The sequence below is a fragment of the Oncorhynchus tshawytscha genome, linkage group LG26, assembly GCF_018296145.1.
Source record: "Oncorhynchus tshawytscha isolate Ot180627B linkage group LG26, Otsh_v2.0, whole genome shotgun sequence".
NCBI classification, from domain to species: Eukaryota; Metazoa; Chordata; class Actinopteri; order Salmoniformes; family Salmonidae; genus Oncorhynchus; species Oncorhynchus tshawytscha.
Window position 1 is genome coordinate 17,369,361 of NC_056454.1, and position 23,042 is coordinate 17,392,402.

At 41.8% G+C, this 23,042-nt stretch overlaps 1 protein-coding gene across 2 annotated transcripts in view; it reads right to left on the bottom strand.

Annotated features, from left to right (window-relative positions):
* mid1 (midline 1) overlaps positions 1–23,042 on the bottom strand; it is a 61,736-nt gene that overhangs the window by 33,234 nt on the left and 5,460 nt on the right. Inside the window, exon 1 of one of the 2 annotated variants that reach the window (XM_024389076.2) lies at positions 3,190–3,387. The exons of the other annotated variant lie outside the window; for it this stretch is intronic. The gene's annotated coding sequence lies outside the window, so the exon portion shown is untranslated. Of the gene's footprint in view, positions 1–3,189; positions 3,388–23,042 lie in introns of those variants that run through there. 2 annotated transcript variants of the gene reach the window in all.

Sequence of the window (23,042 nt, forward strand, 5' to 3'; positions counted from 1 at the left end):
GCCCTTTCCCCCTCAGGAGACTGAAAAGATTTGGTATGGGTCCTCAGATCCTCAAAAGGTTCTACAGCTGCACCATCGAGAGCACTGGTTGCATCACTGCCTGGTATGGCAACTGCTCGGCCTCTGACCGCAAGGCACTACAGAGTGTGGTGCGTACGGCCCAGTACATCACTGGGGCCAAGTTTCCTGCCATCCAGTGCCTCTATATCAGGAAGGCCCTAAAAATGGTCAAAGACTCCAGCCACCCTAGTCATAGACTGTTCTCTCAGCTACCGCACAGAAAAGCGATACCAGAGGGCCATGTCGAGGTCCAAAAGGTTTCTTTGCAGCTTCTACCCCAAGCCATAAGACTCCTGAACAGCTAATCAAATGGCTACTCAGACAGCTCTTTTACACTGATGCTACTCTCTGTTTATAATCTATGCATAGCCACTTTAACTCTGCCTACATGTACATATTAGCTCAATTACCTCAACTAACCGGTGCCCCCGCACATTGTCTCTGTACCGGTACCCCCTGTATATAGCCTCGCTATTGTTATTTTACTGCTGCTGTTCAATTATTATTTTTATTTTTTAAACATTTTCAAATTTCTATTTTTTATTTAACACATTTTTTTTTCTTAAAGCATTGTTGGTTAAGGGATTGCAAGTAAGCATTTCACTGTAAGGTCTACAGCTGTTGTACTCTGCGCATGTGACAAATACAATTTGATTTGATTTTGATTACACAAGACCGCATGGATGTTGCCCACAGATTTGCCCGAGAGCAAAGCCAAGGCAGCTGGTGTGCTGCAAAAGAGAGGGTACGATGTGCATGTGATGGGGCAACATTTTACATCAGGAGACCTGGTGTGGGTGTATGGCCCTAAGAGCGTGAAAGGCAGGAGCCCCAAGCTGGACAGCAACTGGGTGGGTCCCTGCTACATGGTTGGCCGGGTTGGAGAGGTCATATGCCGAGTGAGGCTAGCATGGCCACGCAGTTGTCACCCACCGAGACAGAATGACGGCTTATCAGGGCGAGAACCAGCCCTACTTCGCCTGTAGCTCACCACATCCCAGAGACCGCAACTCACCATCCCACAGAGACTGCGGCTCACACTCCAGAGTCACCCATTCAACCCCCCAGTCACCAGAGGGCCGGACGGCCTCACCTGTGGTTACCCGGCAACATCAGAGCCACTTCCGAGGTGAAGTGGTGACCCCGATGGGGGCACTGGTGCCTCCATCAAGGCCAAACACTACATTCCCTGCTTCCATTCTCGCACCCAGAGCTGGACACCCTTCTCCGCCTACCCCCATTGCTCCAACCCGGAGGCTACAGCGTTCAGATACTTAATCCTTGGGGAGGAGAATTTGAGGGAGGGAGCAATGTAGCGACCATCAAGGTGTAGGGTGGGCAGACCCTGCCCCAACCTATCAGCACCAGTCACATTCAATGTTTATGGGTTTGTCATGGTAATAGAAAAGGGCTGCTCATAGGTTTTGTGGGGAGATAACCAGTGTCTCTCTTGTGTTTATCTCTCTGGGGAGATACCTCCTGCTGGACTGTGATTTATCTAGTTCAGGCTAGGTTGGTTGTTTTCTGCATATCCCCGTTACCCTTTGCATTGAAACATTAAAATGCCTTTTGGCGTTAACTGTATTTCCCTATCAGTCCATTTGTTATTTAAGCTATCGAAATTATAAGATCAGGAAACTCGCAAACGCCACAGTATTTTGATATTTTCACTACATAAAAAATCAAAATGCTAGTGTTGCCTTTTTCACTGGTGTTGCCTATATTTGAATGACAATTCAACCTTTCCAGAATGTAATTTGATTATTTAATTTTCATATATATTCAAATAGAAAAGGTTAATGATGAAATTAAGAAATGTTTTTGATTAGTAATAATTTACTTTAAACAAAACACATTTTTCTATAATAACACAAGTGACTGTAACACCAGTGACCAGAAACACCAGTAACAAATCTTCAGACTATTCCATTAAAACCATCAGGAACAGTAACACCAGTGATGGTAACACCAGTGACAAATCTGCAGAAAATATAGAATATCTAAGATGGTGGCCACAGTATCCAAACCACATTTCTTAAATTCTCAATAAATCACTTAATCATTGGATTTCATCAACTATTTTAATTAAATGTCCCTTTACCCTTACTTTAAACTGTGTAACACCAGTGACACATCTTAAGGCTTCACCTGAAATTGCTAACATATGAAGAGAGAGTGCAGACTCACCATGTGCTTTTGAAAACAGCCCTACATCCAATAAACCTTTGACCAGGTAAGAAGTTTTTTTTATTTTTTATTGTGGTTTTTATAATGGGGTAACACCAGTGACATTAAATTGAGGGACAGCTATTCTCTGTAAATGATTTATATAACGTAGTTGATATTTAAGTATTTTAAGTAATACACAAAACAAATATAATACTTCCCTTGGTATTCTTAGATTTAAAGTGTGAGAAAAAAAATCATTGTACTAACTATGTTTTATGATATATACAGTACCAGTCAAAAGTTTGGCAAGCGTGTACAAAGCTGTCATAAAGGCAAAGGGCGACTACTTTGAATAATCTCAAATATAAAATGTATTTTGATTTGTTTAACACTTTTTTTTGGTTACTACATGATTCCATATGTGTTATTTCATAGTTTTGATGTCTTCACTATTATTCTACAATGTAGAAAATATTAAAATAAAGAAAAACCCTTGAATAAGTAGGTGTCCAAATTTTGACTGGTACTGTACGTATATAAAAGTTTGCAATATAACTGTCTTACATATGTTTTATTAACAATGACCCATGTATGTTAATTTAAAAGTGGTTAAAATGTATAACATTTTGATAATTCGTAATAGTATGATAAACTAATTAAATTATATTTTCAATTTTATTTTGCATAATAAAGGAGCCAAACGCACAAACTAAACTATTCTCTTCATATTAACACAGAGAGAGATGTCACCCTACAAAGGATAAACCGTCCTCATCACCACACCTACTGTGATGCTTGAATTTGATGTCTTTGTTAATAAAAACACAAAACTGGCTCTCCTGTATGTACACACTATCGATAAGATCAGCTGAGGCTTGCGGCCAGCTGACCACGAATCAGAGGGCAGGTCAGAAACTCTCATCATGGAAACAAACAGAGAATCTTGTGATTATCTCTTACCAGTCACTTCTCCACACACAGCCTGGGTGACAGATGAACATAGCACTGGCTTAGACGCCTTGAAGAACGGGGAAGAGCTGAGAACACCACTTTCCTTCCTTCAGGAGCCTCTCTCTCTGACATGGTTGGTCTCTCCTGGTCTCGCCTTTGCCACTATCTGTGAAATTCTCATCTCTCTCTCTCTCTCTCTCACACACACACACACACACACACACACACACACACACACACACACACACACACACACACACACACACACACACACACACACACACACACACACACACACACACACACACACACACACACACACACACACACACACACACACACACAGCCCCTCTCTCTTCTCTAATCCTCCTCATAAAGAGTGCAATCCAAATACCTCCAGCAGCCTGCAGAGACTTCTCAGGCTTTTCCTCTTTGTGTTGTGTTGTTGGCCGGGATCATTAACTTGGTCCCTGGAGACTTTGGGATGTAAATAATCCCCCCCTCCATTGGGAGGATGTCAATCAAACCTGGTGGTGGAGACTGAGGGGGCTGGCTGCCAAGGAGACATCCCTGATTTAAGCAATAAGGCCCGACGAGGTGTGGTATATGGCCAATGTACCACAACCAAGGGCTGTTCTTATGCACAACGCAACATGGAATGCCTGGATACAGCCCTTAGTTGTGGTATATTGGCCATATACCACAAACCAGAAAGTGCCTTATTGCTATTATAAACTAGTTACCAACATATTTAGAACAGTAAACAAGTCATTTTATGCCATACCCATGGTATATTTTCTGATATACCACGGCTTTCAGCCAATCAGTATCCAGAAGCCAAACTACCTGTTTTTATAATGGTAATTAGGAAATTGCAATGTATGGGATAAGAGGGATGTCGGGGAGTGGGGATATGGGGACATGGGGATGGGGGTATGGAAATGGGGGTGTGGGGATTTGGGGATGGGGGAGGTGGAGGTGGAGGTGGCACAGCTGGGCTGGCCTGTACATTGATATTGGAGCGGTCTAATGCACTGCATCTCAGTGCGCCACCCTGGTTTGAATCCAGGTGGTATCACATCCGGCCGTGATTGGGAGTCCCAAAGGGCGGCGCACAATTGGCCCAGTGTCAGCCGGGGTAGGTCGTCATTGTAAATCGTAATTTGTTGGCGAGCCTAGTTCAATAAAGTTAAATAAAATAAAAAATAAATATTGATTTGCAAGAAGATTCTTGACACATGTAATATATGTGTACTTAGCTATTTATATGCATTATTGTTCACCGTACAATTTCATTGTTCATATGCCACAGTTACATATCTACAGGCATTTAGCTTGCGAGTACAGTGTGAGCATTTTCTTCAAGACATAAGATCATTTTTAAATGCATGAGTAGGGATGGCATTGAGGAGAGTTGGCGGGGAGGTGTAAGGCTTTGGTTGCCATGGTGGTGTGCAACAGCTCGACAGTGCATCTTGGCTCTTGTGCCAAACAGCACTCTAATCCTTTCATGGCAAGTCCTCCAGCTCAGCTCTCTCTCCCAGATCAAAGCCTGCTTGTCTCCTACTGAGGCCCATGGCTGCCTGTCACTCTCCTCCTGCTCTCCTCTCCTCACCCGTAAGCTTTCCTCTTCTTACTGTGATGACTGGTCAAATGTTTTGAAAAGGCAAAGCAATTTGTTTACAAAGACTCTCTTCGCACAAGGCAACTGGACTTGTGAAGGGTCTTTCTGTTCTTAAGCTGACGACTTGACATGGAGAGGCTTGAGGAGTGTTACTGATGGAAGGTTTGCACAAAGGATTTATAACAGAGGTGTTCAAGTTGGCGTTTAGTAAACCTGGGTTGCCTGCCCCTCTCTTCACATTTTAGCTTGACAGGAGCTTCCAATTAAAGTGTGTGAATTGTAGTGTGTTAAATATTGCATTAAAACAGCATTATAACATGCATACATTGCCCTCGTTTAAAAAGATCGGACAAAGAATATGCAAACAACTCATGACAGTAACACATATGCTGTACACACGCAAAGCCGTGTTTGATTATTCTCACTTCGCTTGACAGAAGTATGTCCCACCCACTCATTACAATACCACATGTGCCAACTCTAAAAGACACCAACCCTGTACCCATCTGACACACAATTGACAATATATTTCTACACTGTAGAAATACTGCATTGAAATAACTTTTATGCTATAGCTTCTGTATAGTTGCTTCTGTATAGCTTCCAGGTAAAGCACCAGAGTATACAGGATTGGTCCATAATAGCATTTTCCACTCAACTTTTTGAGAAATTCCATTCTGATTGATGCAGCAGTGTTGTTTCCTCAGCAGTTAGGTTATTTGGGGACAAAACGTTTCTACTGGTAACAACTGGTTTAGCAGCAGAAGATCAAGTTCAATATCACACCCATTTGGAGCTGAAATAAGGCTTGAGTGGAAACGGTTTTATTTGGTTACATTTTGAACCACTCCAAAAGGGACATGTCTGGACTGTGGTTAAGCAACTGTCTCCACCTCACCCACATGAAATCCAAACTGATCCTAAATCTAGGCTGACGCACAAAGCTACATTTATGATTTATCTGAGAGAAAAACAAAAGAAACAAAAGCATGATCATTTTTTAACTATTAAAACGTTTGAATAAACTTCCCTCAACAACATAATAATACCATAAACAATCAACTTTTGTTACGTCAATTTGTAGTCTACATCTGACAGTGTTGTACTTGACTGAAGTATATAGCATCCAAACTGATACCGGGATGAATTAGGTTAAACATTACACTCTTGGAAATAAAGGGTACACTCTTGGAAATAAAGCTGCAAGTTGGAACCAAATAAGATTATTATTTTTTAAATTAAATTGTACCCCTTTTTCTCCCCAATTTCATGGTATCCAATTGTTTTAGTAGCTACTATCTTGTCTCATCGCTACAACTCCCGTACGGGCTCGGGAGAGACGAAGGTTGAAAGTCATGCGTCCTCCGATACACAACCCAACCAAGCCGCACTGCTTCTTAACACAGCGTGCATCCAACTCAGAAGCCAGCCGCATCAATGTGTCAGTGCACCTGGCAACCTTGGTTAGCACGCACTGCGCCCGGCCCACCACAGGAGTCGCTGGTGCACGATTAGACAAGGACATCCCTACCGGCCAAGACCTCCCTAACCCGGACGACGCTAGGCCAATTGTGCGTCGCCTCACGGACCTCCCGGTCGCGGGCGGTTACGACAGAGCCTGGGCGCGAACCCAGAGTCTCTGATGGCACAGCTGGCGCTGCAGTACAGCACCCTTAACCACTGCGCCACCCGGGAGGCCCAAATAATGTTCTTGAGATCACTACCACAGGGAAACTATTTTGGAGTCTCGGAAGAATCATAAATGGGATGGTTCTTAAAAGAACCATACAAAGATTCCAAAACCAGAAATGTTTCAGCCCTCCAGGACAGGAATTGAATAGCCCTGCTTTAGGGTTTTAAGCCTTACTTACATATTTCCCAGGGTGCCTTTAGAGTGAATTGTAGAGTTACCAGTGCCACCCATGGCTGTGTTTGCTAGTGACAGAGAGATGATTGATGCATTTATTAATTAACATAACTATGGCCTTCATGTATAACTTTGTCATAAAAATTTAATTATTTAAGACAAGGCTTTCAGTTGAGGGCCTTCTTTTACTCTATACAGTGGCCTGTAACTCATATATTACTGCCCACATCAGGCCTGCAAATCACATTATGCTGGTTTGTGAAGTGAAGTGTAATTCCTTTTGGAATCCAGCCTGATTGGGGATATTAAATATTTTCAGAAGAAAAATCACTCGCAACCTGCATTCAGAATGACTGCCAGGGTTGGGAAGATTAAGATATTAGACTACTGTGCCTTAATACCAACACTGGGGTTATTCTACACCACTGAGTGTTAATTTAACTCATTACAGTGCTAATTGAACTCTTGAATCAACACTAGAAATGTTACACTGACAAACAAACACTAGTTAACACTGGCCAATTTGCTGTGTGCTATGAAAGGGACACATCTGCATGCTTCCATTCATTTGAAGAATCTTTTTAGAACTCTGAAGAACCAGATGCCATGTCAAGAACCCCACACGTAACTCAAAGGTGCTTATTCGGGCAAGAGTTCTTGAAGGAACCTTAAGAACTGAGGAAGAACCATTTTAAGAACCTTAATTTTTTTTCAATGTTAGCAACAAATACAGCTTCATCAAATCCTGAATTCTTTGAATATTCATCAGTGAATTAAAAGTTTATAAATCTCTTCCGTAATTTACACTCAGAAATATTTACTTAGAAGTAATTGTCTTGTATATATGAGCATTTACCATTTGCTCTGATGACTACCATAATATAGAACAATTCTTCCAAACAGATTAATATTCATCCATGCTAAATAAGTCCATTAGTAGCCCAGGGATATTTCCTTGGTGGTGCTTGGCACGTCAAACATAAGAAATTGTGGCTTAGAAAAACCTTCTTGAAGTAGAAGATAAGGGATGGAACAGAGAAAGCACTGAGGCCTGATGGATCCAAGAGTCTAAAGCACATGGGTGTGTCAGAAATGTGTCATATGGACTGGATTAACACAGATCCATCCAACAGTTCATAATTGACTTGCTGTGATCTGGTTGTTGAACAATTTAACTAGTCCACATGATTCCAACTAAACAGATAGATTAATATTGAAGATTTCAGGTACAGGCCATATTCTCAAAACGAGCCATTATTATTCCCTATTTTCAAAAAATGGCTTAACAAGGTCCGCAAAAATGCTTCATTAATCAATATGCTGTTGTGTCCTTCAAATCTTATGTCCTTCAAAAACCTCAAACTAGAAATACAAATCTTAAGGATTCATACAACACAATTACAAATTAACTTCTACTGCACATGTCCAGATCATGGATCACCATGTCAAGAAGCTATGCCTATATATGACACATTCAAGCTCAGGATAAATAGCTAAAATCATCCATTACAACAACTTTCCACAACATTCAGCCCTTGCAGTACAAGCACTACTCACATGCTATGGTCCAGGGTGGTCCTGTCCAACGGAGAGGAGAGATGCAACACCCACTGAACGGTTAAACACTATACTGCATGTCACTGGCACATGGATGAAACTCTGCCTCCAAACAAAACACAGCCACCTAGTTAGTGTGGTGCCTCTCCCTCCCTCTGCCCCTGACCCAGCCGCAGCCGTATGCTCACGGAAGCGTGTAACGGGCTGGAGTAGCGTCACTTGCACTGGGTTATTTCATGGACGCGGCATCCATTAAGGGCTGGGACTGTGCTCTTGGCCCTGACACTCCCCTGTCGCTCCCCTCTCTCCCCTCTGTAAGACAAAAGAGCAAGCAAACAAAGGCGGGGGAGTAGGGGGGAACCTTGGGGATCAGGCTGCACACAGATGGGGTCAGTCTCCAAGGCTCTGCTGCATCGCTGCATCACAACCATACATCATCACAAAAGATACATGAAGAATACACGGCTCAATAAAAGCTCGTCATGAAATTATGGTGAAATAAATGTGCAATTGCAAGGCCATACAATGGGAGAAGATCTAGGGGAAAGGAGGACTTCTTCATTGATGTGTCCATGTGTTGATGTGTCCATGTGTTAGCAAATCAGATGTGAGAAAACGCAGATGTAATCGAAGTGAAAGCATGCTTTAGGCAACATTTTTCAGACTTATTATAAGGTCGTATAGAATATTTATCTACACACTAAAACATCTAATAATAATAGAATCAGATAGGGGTTGTACGGCTTGCAAGTATCAACTTCATGAAAAGCATAATTTTGTAGATTTAGCGGGACACTTATTTGAAGGTTCTATAATGAACCATGCTCATAAAGTTCTAAATGGAACTTGCACTGTTCTGTAAAGAACACTTTCCCAAGGTTCTATAAAGACCCATTAAAAAAAGGTTTTATATAGCACCAAAAAACTTTCCACCATGGTTTCAACCATTTTTGTGGCTTTTGCAAGACTTTTTTATGGTTCTTTATAGAACCTCTCTCAACCTTTCTCAAAGGTTCTTTGTAGATCCTTTTGAAGAACCATAGATACTTTTTTTATTCTGGTTAGTCATTATATTCCAGAGGTGTTATTACTGTGTTCATTGACAAGTGAAATCAGGTGAGCTACCTTTGAAACAGCTGGGTGACCTTATGGAGAGAATTGAGACCCACTGACCAAATTGGTCATCTTTCACAAGACACTGGCCAACGTCATCTATAATATGTAGTGGCATAACACAACACATTAGATAAACTGGAATGACACTCTCACTCATGGTTGCACAAAACGCCGCCGCTACTTACAATTGAATTATCACCAAAAGAGCAAATAATCATTTTGTGAACTATAAATAAGAGCTTAAATGGTCCTTTGTGTCATTATGGTTGCACATAGAACCATCACCCTTTCCAAAGTCCTAGATTTTTGTTGTTGTGTATATTCATTTAAGTAATTTAGAAGATACTCATATACAGAGCAACTTACAATAAGTAGTGAGTGCATACATTTTTCATACTGGTCCCCCATGGGCGTCAATCCCACAACCCTGATGGTGTAAGCACCATGCTCTACCAACTGAGCCACATGGGACTGTGTACTCAACCACCCAAGATACACAATGGTAACTTGAGGGATGAATCCAGCATGAACTGCACTGCACTGAACACAATCTGCACCATTCTGAGAGAACCTCATCACTCCTGTTTAATTCTACCTTACTCTACTGTCCCCAGGGACAGTTCTATGTGCACACGGTAACCATGGCAAAGGTTCACGATTTTAATTACTCTGCTGGCCTATCAGTAAGATGATCTCCCCCAAGGGCTCACTACTGAAACACACATGGTTGATGGATCAAATAAATAAACATAGAGATGCATTTACCTCTGCAGCAGTGTCCTACTACAATAAATGATGAACCCTCCTCTAATCTATCAACAATACAAACAAAAGAATAGCAACGAAGATAACATCTAGTATCCTCTTTACCTTTGCTTCGGGTTTTTCATTTGAGTAGCTGTGGTTGAGTTTCAAGCGAGTGGAACTGGAAAGCCATGTGTGTGCCACAGCACAAGATGCCCTTAATGTAAACAACCTTTGGACTGCATTCTGATTAGCTTGGATAACATATAGTTGGCTGCGAGGGGCTATAAGAGGCATTGACCTGGAAGTTATGCTTTTCCTTTGAGTACAGGGCGGCTATACTACAGCTTGATTTGTCTCCATGGCTACGGCCCTGCCTGCCAGCACTGTGGCATCAGATTCCATGCAGCTTTTCCTCTGCTCTCTCTCTCTCTCTCTCTCACACAAGCTCTAGCCATTCAACGGCAGCCATGATCTGAATTGACACAGTGAGGTATGTTTTTAAGAACATAGATGGGAAAATACTTGGAGATGTGCTGTTTATTAACAGTGAAAAGCAAATTCTCCAGTGTAAAAAAAACAACAAGCATGTGTCTGAGTCTGAGTGTGCACAGCAAATTCTCCAGTATTAAATCAACACTGAAAGTGTGGACTTGTATAGACACTGGAACAATGTTAAAAAATAACAGATTGCCTTTCGAGTGAATTGCAGTTGCCACCCATGACTGCATTTGTTAGTTACAGAGACATGGATGTTGTATTCATCCATTTAAAATGAAAGTAGATTTATTTAAAGGTCATGAACAGTCAAAATCATGTTTTTCATGGAGTAGGGTGATATTTGGATGAAACCAGATCAACGTAAGATCATAAAGTTGGGGTGTCAGCATTTAAAAGTTTACATTATTCATCTATGGCAAAGATACGTATATGTTTCCCCTTTCATCTGTGTCTGGTGTTGGCTAGTTACTTGCTAGCTCGGTCTTCAGCCAGCACAGAACTAAAGGGGCGAAGGGTCATTCAAAACACTCATTAGTGCTGCTGTGAACCGCATCACATAAGACATGACAAATGGGAGATGTATATATAAAATGAAAATACAACATTCATGCAATTTAAATGTTTGAGTAGCTTTGTGTATTACCAAATTAGCTTGAGGTGACCACGCTGCTTGACCTTTATTTAACAAGGCAAGTCAGTTGAGAACAAGTTCTTATTTACAATGACGACCTACCAAAAGGCAAAATGCCTCCTGCGGGGATGGGGGCTGGGAATAATGACACAAAATGTTATAAAAATATAGAACAAAAACACACATCATGACAAGAGAGACACCACCACACTACATAAAGAGAGACCTAAGACAACAAAATAGCTTGGCAGCAACACATGAAAACACAGAATGGTAGCAACACAACATGACAACAACATGGTAGCAACACAACATGGCAGCAGCACAACATGGTAGCAGCACAAAACATGGTACAAACATTATTGGGCACAGACAACAGCACAAAGGGCAAGAAGGTAGAGACAACAATACATCATGCAAATCAGCCACAACTGTCAGGAAGTGTCCATGATTGAGTCTTTGAATGAAGAGATGGAGATGAAACGGTCTAGCTTGAGTGTTTTTTGCAGCTCGTTCCAGTTGCAAGCTGCAGCGAACTGAAAAGAGGAGCGACCCAGGGATGGGTGTGCTTTGGGGACCTTTAAAATAATGTGACTGGCAGCGCAGGTGTTGTATGTGGAGGATGAGGGCTGCAGTAGATATCTCAGATAGGGGGGAGTGAGGCCTAGGAGGGTTTTACAAATAAGCATCAACCAGTGGGTCTTGCGATGGGTATACAGAGATGACCAGTTTACAGAGGAGTATAGAATGCCGTGATGTGTCCTATAAGGAGCATTGGTGGCAAATCTGATGGCCGAATGGTGAAGAACATCTAGCCGTTCGATAGCACCCTCACCTGCCGATCTATAAATTATGTCTCCGTAGTCTAGCATGGGTAGGATGGTCATCTGAATCAGGGTTAGTTTGGCAGCTGCGGTGTAAGAGGAATGATTATGATAAAGGGAACCAAGTGTAGATTTAACCTTAGCCTGCAGCTTTGATATGTGCTGAGAGAAGGACAGTGTACCATCTTGCCATACTCCCAAGTACTTGTATGAGGTGACTACCTCAAGCTCTAAGCTCTCAGAGGTAGTAATCACACCTGTGGGGAGAGGGGCATTCCTCTTACCAAAACATCATGACCTTTGTTTTGGAGGTGTTCAGAACAAGGTTAAGGTCAGAGAAGGCTTGTGTGTAGAACGTCCGGGGAGGGGCCAGCTGAGTATAAGATGGTATCATCAGCATATAAATGGATGAGAGAGCTTCCTACTGCTTGAGCTATGTTGTTGATTTAAATTGAGAAGAGCATGGGACCTAGGATGAAGCCTTGGGATATTCCCTTGTTGATTAGCAGTGTCTGAGACAGCAGATGTTCTGACTTTATACACTGCACTCTTTGAGAGAGGTAGTTAGCAAACCAGGCCAAATACCCCCCAGAGACACCAATACTCCTTAGCAGGCCCACAAGAATGGAATGGTCTACCGTTTGAAAAGCTTTGGCAAAGTCAATAAAAGCATCAGGACAACATCGCTTAGAATCAAGGGCAATGGTGACATCATTGAGGACCATTAAGGTTGCAGTGACACATCCATAACCTGAGCGGAACCCCGATTGCGTACCCGAGATAATACTATAGACATCAAGAAGACCAGTCAGTTGATTATTGACATGTTTTTTTAACACTTTTGATAAACAGGTAATTCAGAAATTGGCCTACAACAGTTAGGATCAGCTTGATCTCTCCCTTTTAACAAAGGATGCACCGTGGCTGCCTTCCAAGCAATGGGAACCTCCCCAGAGAGGAGAGACAGGTTAAAAAGGTCAGAGATAGGCTTGGCGATCATAGAGGCAGCAACCTTAAAGAAGAAAGGGTCTAAACCATCTGACCCAGATGTTTTTCGGGGGTCAAGTTTAAGGAGCTACTTTAGCACCTCGGACTCAGTGACCGCCTGCAGGGAGAAACTTTGTAGCAGGCAGGGGAAAAAGAGGGAGGAGCATTGAGGATAGTCGCACAAGAAGGGGTGGGAGATAAGGAAATGTTGGACGGGCATGGAGGCATGGCAGAGTCAAATAGTAATCCTGACTTAATGGACTGGTGATTAAAGATCTCAGCCATGTTCTCCTTGTCAGTAACAACCACATCGTCAACATTAAGGGACATGGGCAGCTGTGAGGAGGAGGGTTTATGCTCCAGGTTTTTAACCGTTCTTCAGAACTTCTTGGGGTTAGACCCACAGAGAGAAAACTGCTCCTACTTCTTATGGCTGGGGGGCAGTATTGAGTAGCTTGGATGAATAAGGTGCCCAGAGTAAACTGCCTGCCACTCAGGCCCAGAAGCTATGATATGCATGGTATTAGTATATTTGGATATAAAACACTCTGAAGTTTCTAAAACTGTCTGAATGATGTCTGTGAGTATAAGAGAACTCATATGGCAGGCAAAAACCTGAGATAAAAATCTAACCAGGAATTGGGAAATCTGAGGTTTGTAGGTTTTCAAGTCTTTGCCTATCCAATATACAGTGTAAAATTTGGTCCGATTACACTTCCTAAGGCTTCCACTAGATGTCAACAGTCTTTAGAACCTGGTTTTAGGCTTCTACTGTGAAGGGGGAGCGAATAAGAGCTGTTTCAACCAGGCGTCTGGCAGAATGCCATGAGCTGTCTCGCTGCGGCCGTGAGCACGAGCTCTGTTCCTTTTAATTTCTAAAGACAAAGGAATTGTCCATTTGGAATATTATTGAAGATTTATGATAAAAACATCCTAAAGATTGATTCTAAACATCGTTTGACATGTTTCAATGAACTCGAATGGAACTGTCGTCTGAACTAAGTGCCTGCGCCTTGTGAATTTGGATTTGTGAACGAATAAATGATGGACTTTATCGAACAAAACAAACATTTATTGTGGAACTGGGATTCCTGGAAGTGCATTCCGATGAAGATCATCCAAGGTAAGTGAATATTTATAATGCTATTTCTGACTTCTGCTGACTCCCCAACATGGCCGGGTATCTGTATGGCTTGTTTTGGTCTCTGAGCGCTGTACTCAGATTATTCCATGTTGTGCTTTCGCTGTAAACCTTTTTTGAAATCTGACACAGCGGTTGCATTAGGGAGAAGCATATCTTTAATTCCATGCATAACACTTGTATTTTCATCAACATTTATGATGAGTATTTCTGTAAATTGATGTGGCTCTCTGAAAAATCACTGGATGTTTTGGAAGCAAAACATGACTGAACATAACACGCCAATGTGAACTGAGATTTTTAAAACTTTTTAAAAACTTTATCGAACAAAACATACATGTATTGTCTAACATGAAGTCCTATGAGTGCCATCTGATGAAGATCATCAAAGGTTAGTGATTCATTTTATCTCTATTTCTGCTTTTTGTGACTCCTCTCTTTGGCTGGAAAAATGGCTGTGTTTTTTATGTGACTAAGCACTGACCTAACATAATCACATGGTATGCTTTTATCGTAAAGCCTTTTTGAAATCGGACACTGTGGTGGGATTAACAACACGTGTATCTTTAAAATGGTATATAATACTTGTATGTTTGAGATATTTTAATTCTATGATTTCTGTTGTTTGATTTTGGCGCCCTGCACTTTCACTGGCTGTTGTCAAATCGATCCCGTTAACGGGATTTCAGCCGTAAGAAGTTTTAAAGTAACTAACTTTGGCCTTCCGGATAGCCTGAGTGCACTTATTTCTAATTTGTCTGAACAAGAGCCAGTCAGCCTGAATATGCGTGTGCCGAGCAATTTTCCAAATGGAATTCTTGAGGTGGAGTAATTCTTCCAGATCACGGTCGAACCAGGAGCTGAACTGTTTCTAATTTTCTTTATGGGCGCATATTTGTTAACGATACCACTGAAAATATCAAAAAAGAAGCGTCTTTGAGGGGGTCAAGCTGATTATACACCAATTTACAGAGGCCATGTCAAATCAGGCCATGACAAATCAGGACAGGTTGTTTCACTGAGCAGCCATTACAAACACAGGCTGTAAAACAGTGATCACTAAGGTCATTACAGAAAACACCAGAATGATACCTAGCAGGATTATTTGTAAAGATAACATCAAGGAGAGTAGCCTTTTCTGAGAAAGATTTAGGGAGTCCCGTTGCTTTAGGACTTGGTCAGGTGGTTTAAGCATGTCACTGTTTAGGTCGCCTAGCAGGACAAATTCAGACTTAGTGTAAAGGGCCAGGAGAGAGCTTAGGGTGTTTAGTGTACAGGCCAGTGCTGATGGTGGCCAATAACACCCGGCAACAGTCAACAAAGAGTTATTTGAAAGTTGAATGCATAAAACCAGAAAATCTAATTGTTTGGTGACAGACTTGGTGGAGACAACCGAGCACTGAAGGTAATCCTTGGTAAAGATTGCCACTCTACCACCTTTGGAAGATCTGTCTTGACGAAAAAGGTTGTAACCAGAAAGGTTAACATGAGTATTCAAAACACTCTTTCTTAACCACATCTCAGTCATGACCAACACATCTGGATTGGAGCTGTGAACCTACACTTTCAATTTATCAAATTTAGGTAATAAGCTTCTAGTGTTAAAATGCAGAAAACCAAGGCTTTGAAGAGAGCATAAATCAGTGAAGCAGATATCAGAGCACAAATAAGAATTGGGGCTTGTAGATGGGCCAGGGTGTACATGCACAATCCCAGATATAAGCAGCAGTAATACAATCAGGGCACGGCAGAGGACAGGGAGAGATCTGCAGTGTTGATTTAGAACATTTGAATGTGCATTAGATGGCAACAAGATCATAATGTACAGCAATTTCATCAGGTAACATGAATAAAAAGCTGGTGAAATGTGGTTGGAATAGGATGGGAGGCCAAGAGTCTGTATAACCAATAGAGAGTCAGAGTCCCGAGTGTGAGAACAAACATAGTCAGTACCACGGTTGAGATAACAAGCAAGTTCATAGTCAACAAAGCATGCAAGAGTCATGAGCCAAATAGCATAAAGCACAAGAGAAAAATATAATGACTTGGGGCTAGTCATTGTAAGTTCAGAGTCACTTACCCCAACAGTGTGTGTGTGTTGGAGGAGAGCGAAAGCTCAGGAGAGAGGAGGGAGTGTGGTGGGGTTACCTGTACCAGACAGGGGGAGACAGGCCAGGGCAGACGGTGAACAGATCACCAGGTGGAATCCAAGCAGCAGTGCAGCAGGCAACGGGAGTAGGTGTTGCACCCACTTGGGAGCAACTTTTTTCGGGAGGCAGATTACTTGTAGAAAATCCCAGCTAGCTAGCTAACGTAGCTAACAAATCTCTGTCCACTGTCTTTTCCATGTGGAAAAGGCGGTTGTTAGCTAGCTATATCTTTTCAGTTTCGGCAAATGGTCCTTTACGACGTCCAAACATGCTCAAGAGTTTTCACGCCTCTCACTTCACACTTCAGTGCTAATTTCAGTGTGTTCCAATGTGTTTCTTCTGCAGGTTTTGGTTTGTTCTAAGTTTTATTTCTTGATGATCCTTGGTGGTAATAGTCCAGTCAGATAATGTTGCCCAAAATCAAGGTTTAGTGGTATGGAATTGTGATTCAGAATGAAGGTTTTGATGTTGATGGTAGTATCCTGTATAAGTCCTTGCGAAAGATTCAAGTTTATCTACATTTATCCAACTCTAAATTCTACCAAAGTAAGGCGAGCTCATTAACCTTTTGCGTGTAGGGGGCAGTATTTTTGTTTTTGGCTAAAAAACATACCCATTTGAAACTGCCTATTTCTCAGCCCCAGAAACTAGAATATGCATATCATTGTCAGATTGGGATAGAAAACACTCTAAAGTTCCCAAAACTGTAAAAATATTGTCTGTGAGTATAACAGAACTGATATTACAGGCGAAAACCTGAGGAAAATCCAATCAGGAAGTGCCTCTTATTTTGAAACCTCTCTGTTCCTATGCATGCCTATGCTCCATTTAAAGGGATATCAACCAGATTCATTTTTCAATGGCTTCCCTAAGGTGTCAACAGTCTTTAGACATAGTTTCAGGCTTTTATTTTGAAAAATGAGTGTGAAAGATCACATAGCGTAAGTGGATAGGTGTGGGCTCTCAGAGTGAGTTTTGTGCTACAGAGTAAAGCGCCATTGTTTCTCCTAGTGTTATTGAAAATCACCCGGTTGATATATTATCGAATATATATTTTAAAAACAACCTGAGGATTGATTATAAATAACGTTTGACATGTTTCTGTGGACATTATGGATATTATTTGGAATATACGTCTGCGTTGTCGTGACCGCTCTTTCCTGTGGATTTCTGAACATAACGCGACAAACAAACGGTATTTTGGGTATAACAATAATCTTTATGGAACAAAAATAACATTTGTTGTGTAACTGGGAGTCTTGTGAGTGAAAACATCCGAAGACCATCAAAAACTATTAATTTGATTGCTTTTCTGATTTTCGTGACCTAGCTACTTAATGCTTAGTGTACATAATGTTTTTCTATGCTATCGATAAACTTACACCAACGCTTGGATTGCTTTCGCTGTAAAGCATAATTTCAAAATCTGAGATGACAGGTGGATTAACAAAAGGCTAAGCTGTGTTTTGCAATATTGCACTTGTGATTTCATGAATATGAATATGCTATGCTATTCAGCGGTTGCTGACGAAAATGATCCCGCTAACGGGATGGGTAGCGTCAAGAAGTAAGATATCTCCCCACCCACTCAGTCTGTCTTTTCAAACTTCCTGGTAGTTAGCCATGAGAGACAAAGTACTCAAATGTTTATCAATTCTATTCGAAACAAATATTATGTGTGATATTTTAGTCACTCAAAGGCTATTTTACATGGGAATCAGAATGACTGTTCGGGAAATAAGTATTTCATAAGAGTTTGAGGTCCTACACTCTAAACATAAGAACTCTGTAAGTGCTGAATTAACACTCATTGGTGTAAAATAACCCCAGTGTTGATAAAATAACCAGATTTGAACCAAAACCACTCTCATCATTATCATATTTCCCAGCATGCTCTATTGCATGATGATTTTTAGAATTGTTGTTTCAATATCTATATTCTTGCGTGTACATTGATTGATTAATTAATCTTATGTTTCTCAAATATAAATGACATACATTTTCTAAACTAATCCAATATGTTACTGAAATGGTTGTTCCAATTTAGACGCTTTAGGTAGTCTAATATTGCAGTCTTCCCAACCCTGGCAGTCATTCTGAATGCAGTTCGTGGGTGTTTAAAAATGCTCAAGGTTGAATATTGGCACTCTGGCTGAATTTTAATAGGAATTACACATCACTTTGCAAGCCAGCATAATGTGGCAGGTTGTGTGAAAAACCGAACAAGCATAGGTTAATTAAACCATCAATTTAGTTTTCAATCTGGGTTGCCCAAGCAGATGGAATAATGCAATCTATAGGTTATATTCAAGGGCATGGTTTATTAGGGGTGGGGCTTTAACATAGTTAATGTCATTCCTGGTGATCATGTTAACTTTGTTCACAACAAAGTCATATTTTAATTGAACACAATTGCACATTACATTTTTATACACAAATATAAATGCCTTTATTTTCATATTAGTGCTACATAGTGGTTACTATCACATTGGGCTTTGCATATGCTTTCAAATGTCATTCAGTGTCAAAATCATTTTTTTTGTGAAATTGGATGATATTTGAAGGAAAGCAGATTAAAGTATGATGACCAAAATATGAACAGTTATTGTTGCTTCTACATAGATAAAGTCTGATCATATGGTTCCCTCCCCTACGTCAAAAACGTGGATCAATTATTAAAGGGGACAACGTGACGTCACTGTTATATTCTAATTTTAATATGCCAAAGGTAACATGATATTCTCTAACCTAATTTCTATAAGTACCACCTTGTAGCCAACATCAGAGAAGGCATGTTTGCCGAGGGGTGTGGTATATATAGCTAGATAGCTACTCTACTGGAGCCAAAATTTAACTGTAGGCTGTCAGCAAATACAGTGCATTTGGAAAATATTCAGACCCCTTGACTTTTTCCACATTTAGTTTTTTCCCCCACATCGATCTACACACAAAAGCCCATAATGACGAAGCAAAAACAGGTTTTTAGAAATGTTTGCACATTTGTAAAAAACAACTGAGTTTACATAAGTATTCAGACCGTTTAATCAGTACTTTGTTGAAGCACCTTTGGCAGCGATTACAGTATGACGCTACAAGCTTGGAACACCTGTATTTGGAGAGTTTCTCCATTCTTCTCTGCAGATCCTCTCAATCTCTTTCAGGTTGGATGGGGAGCGTTGCTGCATAGCTATTTTCAAGTTTCTCAAGAGATGTTCAATCAGGTTCAAGTCCGGGCTCTGGCTGGGCCACTTAAGGACATTCAGGGACTTGTCCTGAAGCAAATCCTAAGTTATCTTGGCTGTGTGCTTGGGGTTGTTGTCCTGTTGGAAGGTGAACCATTGCCCCAGTCTGAGGTCCTAAGTGCTCTGGAGCAGGTTTTTTACAGGATCTCTCTGTACTTTGCTCCATTCATCTGTCCCTCGATCCTGAAAAACATCCCCACAGTCCCTGCAAAACATCCCCACAGCATGATGCTGCCCCCACCACGCTTCACCGTAGGTATAGTGCCAGGTGTCCTCCAGATGTGACGCTTGGCATTCAGGCCAAAAAGTTCAATCTTGGTTTCATCAGACTAGAAAATCTTGTTTCTCATGGTCTGAGAGTCCTTTAGGTGCCTTATGGTAAACTGCAAGTGGGCTGTCATGTGCCTTTTTACTGAGGAGAGGCTTCCTTCTGGCTACTCTACGATAAAAACCTGATTGGTGGAGTGCTGCAGAGATGGTTGTCCTTCTGGAAGGTTCTCCCATCTCCACAGAGGAACTCTGGAGCTCAGTGAGAATGACCGTCAGGTTCTTGGTCACCTCCCTGACAAAGGCCCTTCTCCCCCGATTGCTCAGTTTGGCCAGCTCTAGGAAGAGTCTTGGTGGTTCCAAACTTCTTCCATTTAACAATTATGGAGGCCACTGTGTTCTTGGGGACCTTCAATGCTGCAGAAAATGTTTAATACTCTTCCCCTGTGCATTGACACAATCTTGTCTCAAAGCTCTACAGACAATTCCTTCGACCTCATGGCTTGGTTTATGATTTAACATGCACTGTCAACTGTGAGACCTTATAGAGACAGGTGTATGCCGTTCCAAATCATGTCCAATCAATTGAATTGACCACAGGTTGACTCCAATCAGGTTGTAGAAACATCTCAAGGATGATCAATGGAAACAGGATGGACCTGAGCTCAATTTCAAGACTCATAGCAAAGGGTCTGAATACTTTTGTAAATAAGGTATTTTTATTTTTTTTTACCTTTATTTTACTAGGCAAGTCAGTTAAGAACAAATTCTTATTTTCAATGACGGCCTAGGAACAGTGGTTTAACTGCCTGTTCAGGGGCAGAAAGACAGATATGTACCTTGTCAGCTCGGGGATTCGAACTTGCAACCTTTCGGTTACTAGTCCAATGCTCTAACCACTAGGCTACCCTGCCGCCCCGTATTTCTGTTTTTTACATTTAATAAATGTGCAAAAATGTCTAAAACCCTGTTTTCGCTTAGTGTTATGGATACAGGTATCCTGTGTGTGCATCCTGTGTGTGTATTTTCTTTCCTTCTCCCCTATTCACAGGTTTTGCCAATCAGTCATCAATCAGTCAGCAATCAGAAGACACCTGCTCTTTTCCCTTACCCAATCACATCCCCTTTCCCTTGGTTTAAAAGTATCCCAATCAGTTCTTTCTAGAGATCTGTCTTTTGTTTTTGCAACTACATGTTACTTTGTCCATTATCCTGGGAGTATTGTTTTGGTTATGGTGTTTGTTTGATGGTGGGAAAAGGGGGTACCAAGACAAGTCGCCCATGGGCATACACTAACCGTAGGTAAATAGTTTCTAAATAACACTAGTTAGAACTGGGCCACTGTATTTTATTGGTTAGTGAGCTAGCTGTTGTTGAAGCCGGTAGACTAGCTTTGGGGTGTTTTTGGATACTTATTATTTCTTTCCTTGGGTCCAGCTCAGCCCCGCCTTCCCCCCCATTACCATTGGTGTGGAGTGTTTGACGGTAGATTTACGTTGTCTGTGGTTTTTGTTCTCACTGTTCCTTTTCACTGTTATAATTTGCACGAGATATGTCACAGGTCTCGTTTCCATCCCCCCCCCTAGACTGCAGGGCCAAAGGGATTTGTAAAACTTTGTCATTATGGGGTATTGTGTGGAAAAGTTCAAAGGGTCTGGCTACAAATGCACTCTATAATTAAAGGTTTACCCTCTTCATCCATATGGCAAAGGTACTTACATGTTTCCCCTTTCGTCTGTCACTGGATCTGGTCTTCAGCCAGCATGGAACAAAAGTGGGGCAAGGGTCATTAACAACTCCGACACAGTTGTCAAGTCAACACATCCTTCAGTGCTGTGATTTTCTTGGTAAGTTTTGATTAGGATCCAAGCTGGCGTAGCAGTAGGACGTGTGTGTTTGTCTTTGTCTTATCCCGTGTAAATAGTCTTTTTCGTATACATCTTAATCTTATCTATCTACTAACTAAGTATACTTTCCTGCAACTCGCCTCACCCAATGCGGTACGGATCTGCTATTTGTATTCCTTATAACTGGAACTTCCATCAGGAGCTAGCCAGCTAACTAGCTACTAGTCTTTGTTAGCCACGGCTAGAGGTCTTCACCTTTTTCTTGGTCACCAGCCAGCCTTAGCTCGGACAACACCTGCCAGTCTGCACGGCGCGATATCAACCCAGAGCATATCGGACTGCTTCTCTTTACCACATCACTGGATTCCTGACGCTCTGGCATCGCTGCAAACGAGTGGCTACTGTTAGCTAACGCCTCTGTCCTGAAGCAAGCACCAGCTAGCCTTGAGCTAGGCCCATATACCTGCTAATTCTAGTGCTACAATACCTCCTTTGCCAATTGGCCTGGACCCTTTATTATCGACACGGAGCCCCGCCCGATCCATCATGACTGGACTGCCGACGTGATCGCCCGATGTGGTCTCAACAGGCTATTCTGTTATGATGTCGCCGAAGAACCATCTACTAGCCCCGGCCCGCTAGCTTTTCTGAATCCTGTGTCCCTAAATCGCCTAACGTAGTAGTGACTACCAAATGACACCCTGACTCACCTATTGCTGCTCTTTTCACCCTATTATCACTCGGCTACACAGCTGATTCCTCCTGGACTGTTTTAATAACACTGTACCTCATTTTGTTTACCTGTCGGCCCCAGCCTCAAACTCAGGTCCTGTATGTACCTAACTGACCCGCTCTGCACATTCATCACCATTTACCCGTTGTTGTCTTAGCTTTCCTGATCATCACCTGTGATTGCTTTATGCCTCTCTCTAATGTCAATATGCCTTGTCTACTGCTGTCTTGGCTAGTTCTTATTGTTTTATTTCACTGTAGAGCCCTCAGTCCCACTCAAAATGCCTTAGCTTTTTTTTGTCCCACCACACACACATGCGGAGACCTCATCTGGCTTAACTGGTGCCTCTAGAGACGAAACCTCTCATCATTACTCAACGCCTAGGTCTACCTCCACTGTACTCACATCCTACCATACCATTGTCAGTACATTATGCCCTGAATCTATTGCCCATGCCAAGAAACCTGCTCCTTTTATTCTCTGTCCCCAACGCACTAGACAACCAGTTCTTACAGCCTTTAGTCGTACACTTATCCTAGTCCTCCTCTGATGTAAAGGTTAACCCAGGCCCTGTAGCCTTCAGTTCCACTCCTATTTCCCAGGTGCTATCATTTGTTGACCTCTGTAACCG